Source organism: Mytilus californianus, unplaced genomic scaffold (assembly GCF_021869535.1).
Source record: "Mytilus californianus isolate M0D057914Y unplaced genomic scaffold, xbMytCali1.0.p SCAF_6, whole genome shotgun sequence".
NCBI classification, from domain to species: Eukaryota; Metazoa; Mollusca; class Bivalvia; order Mytilida; family Mytilidae; genus Mytilus; species Mytilus californianus.
The window spans coordinates 30,544,587-30,565,725 of NW_026262712.1; the positions used below are offsets into that span (position 1 = coordinate 30,544,587).

General features: G+C 32.1%; 1 long non-coding RNA gene across 2 annotated transcripts in view; it reads right to left on the reverse strand.

The window, feature by feature from the left end:
• Positions 1–8,748: 8,748 nt before the first annotated feature.
• LOC127705437 (uncharacterized) overlaps positions 8,749–21,139 on the reverse strand; it is an 80,741-nt gene continuing 68,350 nt past the window's right edge. For both annotated transcript variants that reach the window (XR_007983883.1, XR_007983882.1), the window contains exons 2-4: positions 19,230–19,362; positions 10,703–10,801; positions 8,749–9,171 (exon numbers count right to left, since the gene is read on the reverse strand). This is a non-coding gene — a long non-coding RNA (uncharacterized LOC127705437). The remainder of the gene's footprint in view (positions 9,172–10,702; positions 10,802–19,229; positions 19,363–21,139) is intronic.

Consider the following 21,139-nt stretch of genomic DNA (forward strand, 5'->3'; position numbering starts at 1 on the left):
ACTATATTATTATTATCTTATTAGATTTATCTTCATCAGGATTTGGTCATTTCAAAACAAATGAAAGCCATGGATATATAAATACTTGAATATATTTGGAGCCATATCACTAAAAAAGGGCATAAAACGAATAGCCATATCCACCTAAGGTCACGTTTTTTCAAATGGAAGTTGGAATCTTAGTTTCTTAATTTTCATCAACGGATAATTTAGATGTTATGTCATATATAATTATTGTGCAGAAGCACTTACTACTGAGCTGATGATACCCTCTGTGACTAGCGGTCCAACACCAGTGCTATTTACCCAGTGGTAAAAATAATATATCAGTTTATAAATTTGGAAGGTTTATTTTTATTTTAATTAGTAGTGAAAGCAAAGGATTCATTAATACTGGAATAAATGAAGAACTATACAAATAGTAATCTCATTGTCAATCATAACACATCTCATTATTTTAATGAAGATTTGAACGTTTACTTTACAATGGAAAATTTAAAGAAATTAAGCTCATATTCAAACATTACTTTTATGAATAGCAAATAAAAAAAGGAATTATCGGAACATTACCTTCCAGCTGTATTTTCCATTCTGCTGATCTATCATAATTATAGCTGACTAATACACCAATACCTCTTACTTCAATTTGATTTGTATTTATCACATTGCTCAAAGTATTTTCACCAACAAGAAGTCCAGTTCCATATCCAATGTGCCCAACTGTATAACTAATCCAGAATGGTAGATACACAGTACAATTAAGTATATTTGGAGTATCAACCGTTGTCAAATGCATGCTTTCATCAGTTAACGAATCATCCGCCCTATACAGAAGATGCGACTTCGCGTTATGCCATCCACCAAGACGTATCTCATACAACGGTAATGAAGAATTTTGGATATCTGAACTAGATAGAAGAATATGTACAGACAAACATGCTTTTACTTCAAATACCAACGTTATTCCTTTAAGATCAAGGTTGTACCTATTTATGTCAATGGTATAATTCATGATATCAGCTATTTCTGAGGCTTTCTTGTATCCACTGTCATCTGTCAATACATTGTTTACAATATGTATACCTACAATATACATACATATGAATAACACGAGCTACGCTTTCGTCCTATCTAGAATTGACCGTTTCAAAGAATAGCGGTGACGTCAGTCTTTTCAGTAAATTTGGTTTTTTCTTCCTGAAACCAACGCTTCTGTAGTCGCTGATATTGCACCAATAATTTTTATCAATTGGTCGCATTATTCATTAAAAAAAAATAGATTTGAATTAGCCAAATAGCTGATTTCTGTTTCCAATTGGAATTGCTATAAAATTTTTCATTTGACTTAAGCAAATTAATATTTGTCGTGATTGGGGTTCGAACTCACTCAATAATGTGTGACTGTTCATGACGAATCAAAGAAACCTCTCGGCTACCAAACAGTTAATTTTAAAATGAAAGGCGGAGTGTTGAGCCCTCACAGACATGTTTAACCAGGCACATTCTTTATGTGCATGTCTTAAGTCATGAATCTGCAATCCAGTGTTTATCGTAAGTTCATGTCTGTTATGTATCTTTTTTCTTAAACTGCTATAAACTAGGACTTAAGTTTTCTCGTTTGAATTGTTTCACCTTTTGTCATATCGGGGTCTTTCTATACCTGACTAAACGGTATGAGTTTTGCTCATTGTTGAATGCCGTACTGTGAACTGTGATCTATAATGGCTTACATGCGTAACGTCTTTTGATGTGTTGGGGATAGTGGTCATATTGGCATTCATACCACATATCCCACTAGAAGACAAATTCGAATTTCTGTTTTGGATTTTTCGTCGGTCTAGTTTGTTGTGATATTATTGATACTTTGTAATATGAATGGGTCACTGTTTGATAATATTTAATAATTAACTACTTTTCATGAAATTCAAAAGAAATTAAAAACATTGCTGAGTTGATGTTTAGAGCAATTTCATCTGTTTAAAATCATACATTTTGCATATTCGTAGAAAATGATTACTGTAAATCGTGAAGAAGATAAAAATGTTGCTTTCCTAGGAAAAAATGTTTGAATGTGCGTTATTTTTTTTATTAATGGACACATTTTTAAACCATATTCCTTATATCGTAAGTTCTACGATTTTGTATCAGTTTTCGTCTACGATGAAACTCGTTACCCTGGTTGATTGTAGTTTAATTGCGTCATTCAAGAGACTTTAGTGGTCATATTTCGTATGACAGTTTTAATGTCAATAGACAATAGGAATATCTCTTTTTTTAAATTAATGGATGACGACAACGACAGACGACGGACGCTAAGAGATGGCAAAAGCTCACATTGGCCCTTCTGATCGGGTAAGCTAATAAGGAGATCAGATGTGATTGCTTATGAGTCAACTATCCATGAAAATCAAAAATACAAAGACGTGACCAAAGTACATGTCATCGTACGGCCTTCAAACCGTAGAATAAACTTTAAAAGGCAAAACTACAATACAATGAAAAAAGAAAAAAATGATGAACAAAAAAATACAGATGCATTCAACGACTATCAGTTGAAAAAAGTTTCCTGCCTTGAGACAGGCACATATATATATAAAGAATGTACAAGGGTTGCTTCATAATATGGGACATTGGTGTAACAGCAAATAATACGAACAAACTTTAAACATCATTTAGAAAGGTTTTACTCATTAAATTGGTACTAAGCACCAACAAAATAGCAAAAGGGACAGACAGTATCCATCTAAAAGTACTATCAGTTACTGAAAGGTAGTTTAGTAAATACTACCGATATAGACTATTTGTCAGTTTTGGTAGCGGACGTGTTGAGTTTTTTTTAACCGTATCGATAGTAAACAAATTTGCGGATATAATAAAAAAAATTAGAGAAGAAGCACGTTAGCTCTGAACAAACGTTTAAAATCATTTGGAAAGGGCTTGCCTCATCAAATTAGTATTGACAACAAAAAGAAGAAGACGAGCATATTAAATAGATTTCAATCATAACATTACTGAACTTACCATAAGACTTCAGAATAAGTAAACATGAAACAGAAATGTCGAAAAACAGATGCATCTGAAATAGAATATTTCACAAAGTCCTACAAATTTTTACTGATCCGTCTTTTTGAATGATGCTCAAAGCTTATAGATTATTACAAATTGCTTGACTACCTTGATACAATCAATATCACAGACACAGATACGATTGGTCTCTTGAGATGATCGATGCATGATTAAATGAAAACGCGCATATGATAAAAAGAGAAACTTTTTAAGATACAATGAAATGTCCCACATTGAAGTTTAATTGACGTGACCAGAAAGCTAGTAGGTTCTGAAAAACCCAGCAGTTTTCAAAGCAAAATTTTAATTATAAACGATAGTCTTGTACTTTTATTACAAGGAGTTGGCAATCTTTCGATTTGCGCTGTAGGTACAGCTACCAGTCTCAGACATTTTAAGGCCGTGACGTCGTGTCTATATATGCAAGAATAACTCATTATCTGTGTAATTCATAGCAGCAATATTGATGAGAATACATTTGTACTGTTAAAATGATGCTACAAGCGCTGTGCTTTTTAATTATGATGTATACACATGCAGCAGTACAAATTGTATTTGACGCTAACTCCTGTCTAAATTTTAATAATTTTCAATATTTTAATTCTTCTCTTTAAAACACACGCTGGTTATAGTAAGAGAGCTAGGACAAACATGGCTAAAGAAAGGTTAATATGCTAGATATACTTACTGGAGGTGTGATGAGATGATTAAAGCCATACATTTTCTCCTTGACAACATTTATGTACGTTTCGGCAACAAAGCTTATCGACAGAATGTAGGTATCTCAATGGTCACCAATTTTGCCCCTTTAATAACAGACTTGTTCCTTTACTGTAATGAATCACAGCTTATGGCCAAACTCAGACCCGTCTCATTTCCTTTTAATTGATAAATTCAACAACACTCACCGTTATCTTGATGATATTTTTTCGTGAAATAATCAAGAATTCTCTAAATATACTTCCGATATTAACCCAAAGGAACTAATCTTAGATTAATCCAATGTTAACAGCAATAAGTGTCAAAATATTTACGACAAAAGGGATGATTTTTCTTTCCCTATTGTTAATTTTCCTTTTGTAGACGGTGATGTTACTTTGGCACCGTCTTACGGTGTTTATATATCCCAACTCGTTCGCTATGCCCGTGTCTGTAGTGCCGTTTCGGATTTCAATGAGTGTAATCTATGTATTACTGGTATATTATTAAGTCAAGGATATCGTTACCAAAAATTACTTAAAACCTTTAATGAATTCTTCCATAGATACAATGGTTTTGCTTGCAAGTTTGGCTATACATGAAAAAAACTCATTTCAGACGGAATTGCACATTTTTACGGTGATGCTGTTTACCGAGACCGGAAATTTATATACGACCCGGGTAAACTTCTTTAGATAAACATATTCTAAAAGGTTACCAATTCAACACTATAATTGGGTCTTTGAATATTGTTTTTATTTATATAAATATTGATTTGGTTATCAGTAAATTAAAACCCTTCTAAATAGTACTTTTATACACACTTGCACTTTCACGGTACTAAAATCTGTCGATACCTGTCTTTTGGCATTGCACAAGTTTAGGTTTTTCGCTGACTGTTAATGACGTCTTTACACTTAATCCATTGGATGTTGGATATGCACTGATTTAAATATAAGTCTTAGATACATGATTTCTTTTATTAGTTGGTATTGGCTGTGAAATAGCTGTCATTAACTGCGAGTACTATCAAATCTATACTTTCTGTCTTTTGTTGTTAGGGATGTATAAATACCCTGCTACGTCCGGTTTGTGTTTTTGTTAAATGTTTTTCTGCTTTGTATCGATCGGATGAGTTAAGCCATTTTTAACTGATTTTATAATTTGTTTTTATGTTGTGCTGTTACACCACTGTCCCAGGTTAGGCGAAGGGTTGAACGCTGAAAAACAAGTTTAACCCCGCCACATTCTTTATGTGCCTGTCCCAAGTCAGGATCCTGTAGTTCAGTGGTTGTCGTTGGTTCATGTCTGTCATATTTATTTTTCATGTCGGGGTCTTTAATAGCCGACTTTACGGTATTGGTTTTCTCATTGTTGAAGGCCGAACGGTTATCTGTAATTGCTTACACCCACTTTATTTTAACTTGAGTGGATAGTTGTCTCATTGGCAATCATACCACATCTCCTCATTTTTATATAGTGTTATTAACAATATACATTTTTTATAGGAGAATAGGAAGGTTATAATTCATATTATATTGTACGTTGCCTAATTTGTAGACTATTTAAAAGATAATATAGTGTGTGTTAATTACATGTGTATGAATGCAAATTATCTTAAGAAAATAGTAAACGTGGGCTGCGTTTTTAAGAAAATCCTCAATACAAATGTTCTTGGAAATTTTGGCTTTGACCGTTCCGCATCATGACGGGTGCCACATGTGGAATAGGATCTGCTTACCCTTCCCGAGCAACTGAGATCACTTCCAGGTTTTGGTGGGCTTCTCGTTTCTCAGTCTTTATTTTTCTGTGTTGTGTTTGGTGTACTGTTGTTTGTCTGTTTGTCTTCTTCTTTTTTAAGCATTGGCGTTGTCAGTTTGTTTCGACTTATGAGTTTGAATGTCCCTTTTGTATCTTTCGCCCCACTTTTTCCGGATGAAGGTAAATCCAGAAAATCGCTTCAAGCACATAAATTGATAAAGTGTTGTTTTCATATTTTTGTATTTATCTAATGGTCTGTATAGTTTATCCCTTAGACGTATTAAATGTAGCAAAATAATACCAACGACTGAACGTCTAATGAGTGTATGTTAATCATTTATCAAATAGTAATATAAATTACATTACGAAAGTATATGTAAATATAAATCCCACAAGGAGGTTAATAATCTTGTCAACAGCGTAACAGGTACATCTAACAGTCCAAGACATTTCAAACAAAAGATGTAAATGTCGTGTCTATATTAAGGAATAACTTTAGCTGTGTAATTAAATTGATTTCTTCGTATGAAGCATTATAAAGGGCTGTACTACACTACATTTATTTTTCAACCACTGCTGTAAAAATACCCTAACCCATACATTACCCTTACACTAGTCATATATAACTGTGGCACTGAATCAAGGTCATAAGTATTGAAATTAGCCTATACTGATGTATGATTTATTCAGCTTAAGGAGACCAAGTTTTGCTTATCTTGAAATGAAAAATGAAGAAGCAAAAACGAACAAAGTGTCTGCGTGCTAATGTCTTATCTTTTGATTGCATTTCTATTATAAACAAATATTTTTTTTAAACACAGGAACTTCCAATTGGAAATAGTATATCCTCTTTTCATTTTATACTTTTAAGTAAATATTTATTTATATATATATGTTGCACCTCTATTCTGCCTGTCATACGAATAGAGGAACTGATTAACTACTGTTATCGAACGATTGTATGGATGAGAGCAAGAAAACATTGAATAAGAGAAGGTATGTTAAGATATTAAAGAAATCTGTTCCCAAAAAATTGTAAACCAATATAAAAAGGAAAAGAAAGAAATATGCTTTTTCTTGCCCAAAGCGCCTATCGTCAATCTTTTTTATAAAACGGATGAATATACATGAGTTGTCTTCCATATATGCATTCTAATTTATATTTTATTGTCAAAATTTACTCTTACAATATAGTCGGTATGAATTTTCTAAAAACTCGTGCATTTGTTTCAGTAAATGAAACAAGAATGCACACGCTGAAATGTCTCGCCTGCTTTTCTAAACATTGATTTTATTTTGAAAGTCTTGAAGATAGAGTTTTTATTACAAGCTTCACATGAAATCCTGTCAGACAAACATATACACCTTATAATTATTCCATACATCAAATATAGCTGACCTAATTGCTCATGGTAACTGAAAACAGATCAAAACACAAAACTAAAGATTGACCAATGAACCATGAAAATGAGTTCAAGGTCAGATGAAACCTGTCATAGAGACTTGTACCCCTTACAATCATTCCATACACCACATGTAGTTGACTAATTGCGTATAGTACCAGAAAAACCGACATAATCATGTAACTTTAACCTTTATCACTGATCCATGAAATGAGGTCGAGGTCAGGTGAACCATGTCTGACGGATATGCAGACGATTTAAGGAGCATATATACCAAATATAGTTGTCCTAACACTAATAGTAAGTGAGAAATTCATATGAAAAAGAAACTATAATTGTTTTTTCAAGCAGTCGCTGAATCATGAAAATGAGGTCAAGGACAATGGACATATAGAACCGACGGAAACTTATGAACATAAGGTATCTGCATACAAGGCATGAAGCGTCAAGGTCTTAAACCTTCTGAAATATAAAGTTCTATAAAAATAGTATACGCCGCCGCCGCCAGATAGTATTACTTACGTCGTGCATTCTGCGACGTAAGTCTCTTACGTCGCAGGCGAGACAAAAATGAAGGCTTTTCACCATTCTCTAGTTGCTTGTTTATTTTATATTTGATACAATGTTAATTATGAATAACTTAATTGTTGCAAGTAAAGACTAAAAAATCTCTTACAAGAACATGTTGCATATTATTGCAAATGTAAGACAATATTTGATTTATTTAACTGCAATTTTTTTGAAAATAACAATAATGTTTTGCTTTATATTTTGCCGTCGGTTAATTTTGTAATATTTACAACGAATGTTGCTACATTAATTTCAATTAGCAAGTTTCAAAAGAACTTAAAATTAAAATGTCGACATATATATAAGTTTTCGTGGATCAACTAATTTAGTGTTTTCAATTCTTTAATCGTGACGGATTACAGACTTTCCAAAGTGGACGGTAGATGTTGCAAACATATCGAAATAAAAAATTTAAATCATCACATGAAGATACTAGTATTGACATATAAAAAGGGGTGTCTAGGTTGCTTCTCAATCTGTCTGTCTAAACCATTGGTGAAGTTTTTTTGCAAACAACTTATATGCTTGTAAACTTGATTATTTTTGTCTAAAGTTGATATATGAAATAGTTTATACTGAACACAAACATGACAAATGATCCTAAATACATACCAATGATCGTAGTCAAAATTTGTCATCCTCTCTTCGTTCATGCCTAATAAGATGGTATGGATGTGGAGTTCTCCATTCTGTATTCTTTTATTTATTATGCTATGCTTCTCTATTCATATTTGTTATTGTTTTAGGTAAGTTTTCGTCAGTCATAGAGCTCCCAACTTTGATTCGTATTTATACATCCCAATCTTTCAAATGATTGGATTTGCATGAGCGTTCCTGCTGAAGGTAAATCCGGAAAAGTGCTTCAGACGCACGAAATATTGTAAGTGTTATTTCCATTTCCTGGCAAGCATGCTTTTTCTGACAAACAGACGCTTTAAAACAGAATTATCTAGCAAGCTGTCTCTTTAAATGTAATTTAATCTTCGATGTACAAACTGATAATGTTTAATTATTGATGATTCATCCAATCCATTTCTTTTTTAAAACAACACAGCAAGATTAGATAGAAATATTAGAGATTGGAATGGATTGGGAATTTCAAGTATTCACGTTTGATCTACACCATTAAGGAAGTCCTTCACGTGAATATTTGTATTTGTTTGAGAAAGGTTGCAATCTCATTTCTGACATGCATATTTCATATATGACATGTATATTTGATTCAGATATAGAAGTTAAAAAACTGAAATAAATGTACATTTTATTGATGGTTAAACATAAAATTATACGAGAACATATGAAAACGACATGAAAAAAACAACTTTATTTTCACTACCTGCATGAACTTTGTCAATGTTACATTAGTTTCTATTTTGTATACTGCATTTTTAAGCAGTCGTTTAATCAATCGTTTCTCTAATTCGTTCATTCTTGTGTCTGATATCAATCGTGGCTTGTGAAATAATTTACAGTCAGCTATGTAACAACATTGAAGAAAATCAGCATCCAGTGTGAAATATGAGATTTAACACAACTTACTGCATACATATTGAAAGTTCACCCGACAACTGGTTAGTTGAATGATTATAACGGTCAGTCATCTGTTTCATTCTGCTTGTTTCATTCTGCTATTTTGCACAACTTTCTTCAGAATGTGGTAAACCTGAAATATCTGAATGTGAACTTGAATAAATATGAGGCAATAGTAGGTCAATGTCCGCCATTGATGTCACTTAGCGTACATCGTCTGTCTTTCGTTAGTTTTAAGAAAAATCTTCTCTGAAATATCTAATTCAAGGAATTTCCTTGGAATATTTAGCTATAGAAATTAGTTCGGTGATCTAAATACAAAACAATGATCCGAGGTCATCTATTTGTATGCCACATAAGTTAAAGCACTGTATGTTGCAAGTTTACAAAATTTAAGCAAGATTCACAAATACGAAATCGTTATCTTTAAATTTCTCTTTAAACCTAACTTCATTAAAACAAATGTGTAGGTTGGTTAATTTATTTACAGAAAAATCCATCGATAACAAGATTATTGAACTAAGACCAGTGTTCAGTCAATTTTTCGTATTGTTTGTAGTTTTTATGTTGTTATATCGACATATGTCAGTCCTCAAAGAAAACACCTCATAACGTAAGCAATATATAAGTGTCTGTACAATTCAGATCCGCGTGACTACATGTATCATAGCATTTTGTGGTAAAGTAACATCAAAACAGGTACGTGTATCAGTAATGAGAACACTACAGGATTTACAGTTTAAACATTTTTAACAATCTAGCAGGTTGTCATTGAAATCTGATATCAGTTATACAATACCGTGCAAATGTTTACAAACTTGTTTGAAATTGTGTTGTTAAACGAGGAATCTGAAGACTGAATATAGGTTTGATGATTATAAAATGCATGAATTATTTACTAAAATACAAGTCTTTAACACTGCTAAAAATGACAACAAACAAGCAAGCTTATAAACCTGGAGGATAAAAATTTACCGATTGTTGCACGAGTGTTTACTTTTATATTGGAAGGGGAATAACTCTTGTTTGTTTACACTGTGTCAGGTAATTAGGAACAACCAAACCTACTGAAGTAAGCATGCTCAAATAATTATTGAAAGATAACAACAGTGGCAAATGAAAAAAAAAAACTACAAATATATAGAATTAAGACATCAAATGTAGACTTACAAATGTAAAAGGTAACAGATTGAACTCAACTTATTGCAAACTGTAGTTAAAATGTACATGATTTTATTTCATTTCATTATAAATTGTGTTAATGAATGTGTACATTTATTAATAGGTACCCATACATTTATAGGTAGGACATGTATGTTTTGTATGCAATATATGTGTGTTAATCTGCATGTATGATACTGGGTGTGGTATGATTCAGTGTCTTGGATCTTTATTCCATTTTCAAAACAAACTTTTTATTATAAAAACAAATAACTCAAAACATGCACATTACCCGGTATTTTGCTATCTTTTATTAAGCAGAAATTAATGGCCTACTTTTTAAGAGTCTGTAACTATGAAATTTTACTTTTTGAATTTTTTGATATGCACAATCTTATATAGCAAGTTTAGGCTTTTTGCAGAGCTACTGCAGCAATCGAATTTTTAACCAATGTGCAGTCAACAGCTTTCAGAATTTAAAACAGGGCAACATCTTTATTATTGATATTTACCTGAAGTCTGCTTCAGATGCACGGCTTATCACATTGCGGGAGACATTCTTACTTTTACATAGCGTTATTCTCCATCAACATCCATCACCACAATTACCACTAAAACAATTCACCACAGACTTAACAATATGAGGCTAACATTTTGAAATTTTTTCTCGATCACTTTTATGCTTCACAAATAATGATATCATTGAACCGTGTGACGTAATTCAATATCGTTGGCAAATGCTGTTTAAATATATATATATATTTTTTTTTTTTTTTTGGGGGGGGGGGGTGCATTTGTAACTCCAGGGAACATACAGACACCATATTTGGATCGGAGTACTTCACGGAATTGACTGTATCGGCAATTCTGTTTACTGACCATAAAGGGTCAATTATCTCTTGAATTGCCTCTTGTAAACTTTTCACACCTTTTGAATAACCATCAGTAGTGCAATTGCCACAGGCAATACCATTTGCCAGTGAGGCATTTTGACCCATTTTATGTCTACTTTTGATATAGATACTCTGATATGTACCATCCATTTGTAATTTTACAGGACTACTTTTATTAAAACTTAAGGTTTCATTTCTCAAACACTTGTTTTGTTTCGTCCTCATTAATATTTACAACCTTGTCACAAACAATATTATTTATTCTTTGTATTGATGTTCTTGCCATAGGAGGAAATACAGGAATTTGTCCAAAATACATGACTTTGTGAACTGTCATTACCGATATTAGAATTATTGCACAAGTCTGAAACAAGTAGTTTATGCTGGCACTCTTGCTACCAGGTCTTTTACTGTCCATATCTCTAAAAATTTTATATTCTTTTTAAGTAAAAGTACATTTTGTATATTTCAGTTCCCAAATCTAACCGAGAGTCTCTTGCACAAGGTTACCATGTGGAACATTACAATGTGGACTTTGATTTATATGACAAATTATTAGATTATCAATCATTGAAATGTTAAGATCTCTGTCCACTGGTCTGTTTTAGATATTTTTCTCCGCTAAATATAATTTTGATGGTCATCAGACACTTCATATTGGCAAAGGAGTTTGACGGAGTAGCACAATTTTCAGTTTGTGGTGCTACATATGACTTCCTATCATAACTTTCTTTATAATACAAATTGAAATCTTTTTCAGTAAGGCGGGGTAACCAGCTAGATTCCCTGTGTGTTTCAAGCATCCCATTTGAAGTTCGTTAATACAATTTATGCTTAGATGCTACTTTCACAGATGAACTTTTTAAAACCTGTGTAGATAGGGCTGTAGATTGAGCAATACCAAAGAAACCACAATTAAATCTGTTATTTGTTGCTAGGGGATCCTAAAGGGATAAAAATGCTTGGTAACCAACCCTAACGCCATCACGAGTTGGTAGACCGTTATGGAATATCCGTTTCACAGATGATAGCGGATATGTTCCTAATGTCTTAACTACAATCCCGTCCCCTTTTCCCGAATGTGACCTACCGAATTAGACTTATAACCGGGTTTGTAATAACATGAACAACACGACGGGTACAACATGTGGAGCAGGATCTGCCTACCCTTCCGGAGCACCTGAGATCACCCCCAGTTTTGGGTGAGGTTCGTGTTGCTCAGTCTTTAGTTTTATATTGTGTTTTATGTACTATTGTTTGTCTGTTGGTCTTTTTCTTTTTTAGCCATGGCGTTGTCAGTTTATTTTCGACTTATGAGTTTGGATGTCCCTATGGTATCTTTGGCCTCTCTTTGTTTCGTTTCCTTTTCTACTTTCATATTTCAAAATTTATACACCCTGTAAGATGTGTACAACTCTAAATTATGATGTCATAAATCAATCACGTCACAATGTACTCTTCACCAAAAAATACCCCATTTTGCCAACTTTGAACACTCACACGCAAAGTACTGTAACATGCTTATTACTTGATTTGGTTTTAAAAATATAGCAGTTTTTGAAAAGGTCTATGACGGATCTTCATTTTAATGGAATTAAATAATAATTTTAATGAAATGAAAGTAAAAATAACAGAATAAAAGAATTTCAGGGTGACAAATTCCTGTTATCTAATAGTTTTTAAGCCAAAACACTAGATTTTTATGATATATCAACAACAAATGATGATTTCTATACTGCTGTAAGATTAAAAAAGCTTATGAAAGGCAGTATAAACATTAAAAGGCAAAGCAAATGTTTAGAATGTGAATTGATATTATATGGTTTTTATGCTTTATTCTTCCTTTAATAGATATTAAACAGTCATAAGTATTGCTACTTGAAAGTATTAAAATGATTTGTTTGTATTTCAGATATGGCGAAAACTTTACAGAATTGTTCTGAAATATGTACTGATGGGAAACACATGAATATTAGGAGAATCTGATGTAAGATGATCTAGTATTGGTCATTCCAAATGGGCCTTGAGATGAGGAAGACCGATTTATGAATCTCATTAAAATATTAGTCCGCCATACAATTGTGGATGCTGCGATTTTTAGAATTGACATAACTCAACTATAGAATTGGTATTTCATAGAGCTGATATGATATGAAAAAATAAAAATACGAACCTGAATTAATTATGCCAAAGGACAGATTGAAAATAAATTCGTTAGTCAGAATTCCACGAGGATAGTGACTATTATCACTATCTTCCGGAGTTTAGCTTTTACAGAAACAAAATATACTTCCAACCTAAAAATCAAACCACACAGATGTAACTTTCTCAGCTTGAAAATAAATCATCATACATATTCAAGTTTACAATATGGACTGAGAAAACAGAAAAAAATGTTACCATTACTGCCTACCTGAAATAATTTGAGCATATTGGCCCCCTTAAGCATACTAGTACTCATTGTACTATTTGAATCAAACGAGGATATCTTAAAGCAGAGAAAGAAAGATAAATACATAGAGAATAAACCAACAAAGGACACTTTAAACGATGATCCAAAATAACTAGATCTTAACCAGAGCGACAAACAACCTTAATTTTGTGGAATGTACACATTTATTAAATTAATGGCTTATAATAACCACCGTTTGGTCTTGGTAAAATACTTGCTTTATAGGCGGTGAAAACATAGACATACGATCAGTCAATCATAAGGAAAAATTATCCAAAATAGATCGGCACTATCTTATGATAGAAACAGAGAGAACCAAACGTTTCAATAAATAATACCACAAAAATAAATATCAGTTAAAGGAATCAACTTTGTGCACATGAGATTGACACATTCAGCCTCATCCGTTTGGGAATATTGACTTAAAAATTTTGATCTTGACTGAAAAGGCGTGTTGCGCCCTGCTGAGAAGGTAGTAGTTACAATTATGTTGCTGAACCGAGGGTTCTAAATTAAATAAGTATTACGACGCCATTATGATTTGGATTATAAATAGTTGTTATAATGTCATAGCTGACCACATATAGGTCCAATGTGCCGTATTCCCGTGCTCCTTTACTCTTTTATAATAAATTCCAATAATGCGACTTAACAATCACATTTTCCATGAGCAATTAGTAAAGCATGAACTGCTTATAAAGCATATATCTTTAAATCACTCCATTGTTTTCGAATGTTCATATTGGTCTTAAATTAGTTTTCTGTGCAGTGTGTTTGAACATTGATTGTCACCTCTAAATGACGCAGTTGCTAACATTTTGTCAAGAACATTGATAAGCCATCAAGCAAAGCAGGCTTATAATTGAGTACACAAGACGCATGTTACAGTAAGCAAGACGCATGCTTCAGTACGATAGATGTGTGTTGAAAAATTGAAAGTTAACAATTGGAAAGTTGTAATCATCACATTTAACATAGATTTTTAGGTTGCATTTCTGTAAATATTGACAATGCAATTTCCCATAGGAACTCCTTTTACGGCTAAAACTGTACCACTTTTACTATGAAGTTTTGAAAAAAATCACATCCTAGAATGGAAAGTTCATACTACTACTATTTTTTTTCAAATGTCAAAATATAGGGCTGTGCGGCATATTTTCAACGTTTATATGCCCCGAACTTCTAAGTGTTTAAACTAACACTAAATTTCTTAACTACCCCTACCTTAACTGTAGGATTACCACAGATTTCAATATAAACAATATGCATATGTATATTTACTGGTAACATTCACAAGTTATGTCTCTATGAGATGAAACATAGAGATCATAACTGGGAACCAGTATGTAAACAAAATTAATTATCTATGAATATTCTATATCTCCCCAAAAGAGGCGTGGTTTGAGAAACAGCTGTATTTACAAAGTGCAACCTTTACAGACATTTATTCAAATAGAAAACTCTCTAAAAACACTTTTTCTCCCATTAATACTTATTTATCAGAATTATAGCCTTAAAGAAATCACTGCATATACTCTAAGTTTTCTTTTACTGTACATTGTATACCCCCTCCCCTGTTTCAGTTTTTTATAGAATTTGAAAACAAGTCTTTAACTATTGCCAGCTTATCCTATTTGCATGTTTTCTGACATGAAATACCTAGAACCTGTTTAAAACTTTTCTTATAACAAATTGAAAGCATTTCAGAATACTGTAAATGTAATGTTTAGCAGTCAATCATTCCAACATTCAAGATTATATAAAGTATCCAATCCTGCCTCTGTCTCCAGTCCACATCTTACTGTATGCATATTTGTCAATGAAAGTTCACAATTTCTGCCTAAAATGGTCAGTTAAGAATTTTTGTCACAACAGTATCATCTCTAACCATATATCTGACATAATTTAGCTAAAATATGAACTAGAAGTGTTAAAACAAAGCCATATTTGCAATCGTTGTATGTATGCAGATACCAGTCTGATGTACAAATTCACTTAAAATTTTATAGAAATGACTGCTAACATCCGATTTTTGCATAAATTCCACGCACAGTTATTGTTTTCTATATAAAGACCTTAAAAATCATAAAATCATAGCATTTACAAGTTGAATTATTTGTTTTATGACCCAGGGGGTAGGCAATTTTCTCTGTTTTTTGCCCCTGGGGCCTCAAATTTCCTAAATTATTCTGCTGTTTCTAGCAATATGGAATATTCAGTACATATTCAGGATAGGACACACTATTGTAGGTTCTGTTGAGATTTTTTTGTATTTCTAGCTTGTATTTTTTATGTCGCGGTGACAAAAAAGCAGATTTAGGTGTAACGGCTTACTTTTGGGTTATCGACAGGACAAAAACACCCCACCAATAATATTCAGGAAGAATCTATGAGTTTCAATGACTGCGAAGAGTAAATATAAGCACTTCTAAACAATTTAACTTACAAATATGCATATATTATGAATTTATTTTGCATTCAGGGCTTTAAGTAAACTATGCATACTGTAAACTGTGAATTTATGCTGAGTCATCATAGTTAAGGCCCAGGATTTTCTCAATCTTCATGAAATATTTATAAAACTTCATATTTGAGTTAATTTCATTAAAATCTGTGAGATAAACCAAATTTGGTTAAATTCTGTATGTTCTCTTTTTTCACCCAATATAGGTTGCATATCTGTAAATATTGACAATGCAATTTCCCATAGGAACTCTTTTTACGGCTATAACTGTACCACTTTTACTATGAAGTTTTGAAAAAAAATCATATCCTAGAATGGAAAGTTCATATGCACTACTATTTTTTTCAAAGGTCAAAATATAGGGCTGTGCGGCATATTTTCAACGTTTATGTGCCCCGAACTTCTAAGAGTTTAAATTAACACTAAATTTCTTAACTACCCCTACCTTAACTGTAGGATCACCACAGATTTCAATATAAACAATATGCATATGTATATTTACTGGTAACATTCACAAGTTATGTCTCTATGAGATGAAACATAGAGATCATAACTGGGAACCAGTATGTAAATCAAAACTAATTATCTATGAATATTCTATATCCCCCCAAAAGAGGCGTGGTTTGAGAAACAGCTGTATTTACAAAGTGCAACCTAAATTTTAATTGAACACAATGGGAGTGTTGACCATAAGAGAAATAGGTTTGACAACTTGTTATAATTGGATATCGCTTGATATCAACTCTCATTATTTAATTTAAATAGGAATAATAAATTCGTCGAAGGCTCGCTTATTATTAAATTGAAAGTAAATAACTGAGTTGATATCAAGCGATATCCAATTCTCATCCGATATGAAACCTATAATTTTTTTTGTCTTTGAGGTTTTTATATTTATATAAATTCTGACTCACATCAGTGCACAATTGTACCCACTCAAATACCGACTTTCTGTTGAAATATAAGTCCACAAAACTCAACAAACATGCTGTCGATAAAAAAAATTCAACCATTTGTGTAGAAAAGGTTCTGTTTAATGAGACGATTTATTTGATCTTTCAGATGAGCGTGGGGAAATGTAATTTAAAGAGCAAAAGATTTTTTTTTTATTTGACTTCAAAATTGTAAAGAAATTGACTGATCAGAAGGCCATCGTTTACTGTAGAAAAAAGGGGTCTTTATAAAGTTGTTCAGTCGATTTATGTCTGAGGGCATTTTTTTTTTTCTTCAGAAAGTACATTTGCAGGAAATGATCATTTTAAATATGCATGTGGATAAAGAACCAAAGTGTTAAAAATGAGTTTTACATTTTATGAACAGTTGATATAAAATAAACTGGGAGTATAACACGGTTATCACGTATAACTAATTTTTTTTATATTGGACGATTTCTGATCTAACCAAAATAGGATTTTTTAATGTCTCTGGTCTTTAGATAGAACGTCATGATGAACACCAACTTTATATAAACTATCATTTGAAAGACACTGTTTTGTTTAAACACAATAAATATGCCGAAACGTTCAGTGTGGCCAATATGTCAGACTAAGCACGGTGACATTCATTTTAAAAAGCCTTTTGTCAACAGACTAGCTGAATTTTTTTTAGGTTTGGACAACGAGTCTAGATTATCACAAAGCCCATTTCACGTCGACTTCTAGTCCAAATACAATTTTATGACATCTTGAAAGGTTATTTTGAATTTTTGCAGAGACCCCTAGCTACGACTTCTTAGGAAGTCGTAAAGGTAAAAAAATAAAATAGAATTTCAAGATGCCATAATTATTTGGACAAGTCAACCTGATAACCATTTAAAACATTTTACCTCGATTTACTGTTTACCTTTGCTCTTCATGTTCTCGGAAGGTGTCTTTTATTTTTCAACCTGGACGAGGGTTTTGAATATTTGAAGGCAATATAACTGTTAACGTTCATTTGGTCAGTTAGTATATGGATAGTAACATTGTCTCATTGGAAGTTGGAAGGTGTCTCATTTGCAATTGTCTCATTGGCAATTATATGCAACTCGGAGTACTTATTTTTTTTTATTTGGTGTTTGTGTCTCCATCTCTCGTGCAATGGCAGTTCCATTCCAACTACTATTTATGTATTGCGTCCAAATATGAATTATAACACTTTATAGTGGACAAATCCTCAGTCCTTGAAACAGAAAATGCAGAAGACACATCGAAACTGCACCAGATCGTTTGACATTGCAGCTTATATAAGAAAATTTAGATGGGATAGTTCCAGTTTTAGGGATAAAATGTAAAAAGCCTATATAAGAAAATTCAGATGGGATAGTTTCAGTTTTAGGGATAAAATGTAAAATTCTTGTGAAAAGAAATAAAACAGATAAAAAAAACAATAAACAAATTGGTTTACTGAACTTTTTTTTTCTATTTAAATTTGAAAAAGGCAGAAATAAAATCTATAGAAGAGATCCATTTTAAGGAAAAAAACAATACTATTAATGTATATGATTTATTATGATAACATTTTGATAAAGCTCAAGCATGATTTGTAAAAAGAAGTTTCATAAGATTTTAAGAGAAAGGTTTACGTAAATTTTTTATGACAAAATCACATATTGATTCAACGACAAACACCAATTAAAGTTTAAGATCGATAATGCATAATCACAAAAATTAAATATATGTTATGGCTAATATATAATATTTCAACCATGCTTATTCATCCTCTGACAGTCACAAGCGCTTACTCTATTATGTTCAGGCCACCAAATGCATGACATGTACACTCTGTTACGAACATATATATATAAATACTTTAAAATGCCGTGATTGCGCAAAACAATTAACTCAAAGAAGTATATAAAACATATATTTGACAACAATTAAATACTTTTTTGTAGCAGGGATGGGGATATTGTCAGATCAATTTCAAAGCTTAAAACAACTTAATACATTGTTGTTTTAAATGTAACAGTAGTCTAATTTCCTTTGAAAAAGCGATAATACCACAAGTGATAGTGGACTTGGATTGAAGAAATTAAGACCAACTGGTTTCCATCAGCCAAATTCAAAAGACCTCATGAGAAAAACTGTTCTTGTATTATAAGGTTAACCATGAAAAATGTCTAAATGAAAATGACAATTGTATTTACATTCTGAGGAACGTTCGCCTTTTTTTGCGCCGCTAATAAAAATATAATAGAACATCATGTTACTTTAATTTTTGTTTAATAAAATCAGTTTACTTGTACTTACTCGCAAACATATAACCAATCGCAACCTTGGGTGTGAGTATAGCCGTATTTAATTACTGCGTCAGCGCCATTTGCACAATCCATGGATACCAACTGACGTTCTTTCCTGTCTCCAAAGGTTGTATTGGTATCCTCTGAAAGAAGGAAATTCATAATAATATGATAATATATAATTATTTCCAAAATGCAAGGAAAACACTTAATAAGTCCAAATAACTCCAGAAACAAATCATGATCTTAATTACTTGCATAATAAAATCTATCTTCATTACTTATCTCTAAGTTTACAATGATATTTGTCTTATTTGTTTTGTGGTTGCTGATGTATATGTACCTTAAGGATATTATCTGATATGGCCTCTATATCAAATTGTAGTCCAACACAAAAGGAAATTACGATGAGAAGATTTGGGTTCGAGAAGCTCAATCTTTACTTTTTCGTGTTTTTTATTTACTGTTATTTGTCTTTTAGTCGTTAGGCAGTTCGTTTTTGACCTATGTGATTGAATATTCATTCTCTATATTTTGCATCTCTTATAGTTCAATTTTTTCGTTATGGAAATCTTTGTAAATTCTTTTGTGAACATAAAAAGCCAATACATATATTGTGTATCAAACTGGAGTTGAGTAACACATACAGACAAATCTAATCATTGAATAGCTACATCCCATTCGGTTATTTCGTGACAATGACGTATTTCCTTTATCTTGTAAGTCTTCTCTTACATACTTAAATATAGTTTCTTACAGTAAATTTACATAAATCCCTGTAAACTTATTGACGATGAACTTTCATGACATCGGATAAAATACTTACTAAAAAACTCTGCATTGTCTGGAATTAGTCCAACTTCATATAGTTGGAATCCGAAACCTTTAACAAATTCTTTTGCACTTTTACTACCAAGTATATTCGAATCCTGTATGACCCCTCTCTTGAACCAACTTTTGAGAAAGACTGATGCAAGTTCCTCTCCCGAAATCTGGTTGCCATTATGTTTCTGTAAAGTTCGATGAATGAGTTAAGAGAACTCAAAATTTAGGAGATCTGTTTAGTATGTAGTAAAGTGTAAAATGTAGGTAAAGGTTATAAATGTAAAGATTTTTAATTTCTGATTTCGAAAAGATATAAAGTTAAACCCCTATCCAATATATGCCATAATGCTAACCGTTGATAAATCATCAGGGAATGTGGAAGTAAAACCCTCTCATCTCTCCCTTCCAACATATGCTTCTTAATGTATTTTGCCGCTTGCACTTCTTTTTTTTTTCTGGAGATCCCATTCGTGTCAAACTATAGGAATTACACAAACATCGGCAATGTAGAAATTTTCATGGACTTCATTTGATTACATGAGATTATCGAGATTCAATGCTATGTATGAACAAGCACAGACATTTGTTATGCACTAACTGGTTTTACTGACTGGTATGCCCTTGACTGTTTGATAGTCAACTTGTTGTGAATTTTGAAACATCAAGTTTATAGCATGAAGAAAATTGAATTGACATGACAAATAAGCAGTCAAAACTTATAAAATTGTTGTTGTTTATCGAATAGTCAATAGGTATGTATCTCTTCGAAATTGAATTATGATATATTTGCTGAAATCGATGATCATAATTCTTTATCAAATCAAGCAGTGGTATTTCCGAATTATGACTATAAAACATTACTGTTTTCACATATCATTTATATACAATTATTATCCAAATACCGAATGCTGATCACAATTAGTAGAATTAACGTCTTGAAAAGCTCTAACTTATAATTTACTTACCAATCTAACCTAACACGTAAACATGTAATGTATTTGACATGTTTCACAATTAGTTATGTTAAATTGAGAATTTGTTTTGTGTATACATGGTATACAGTTGATAACCAAATTTTAACTTTGTTTCGTCACA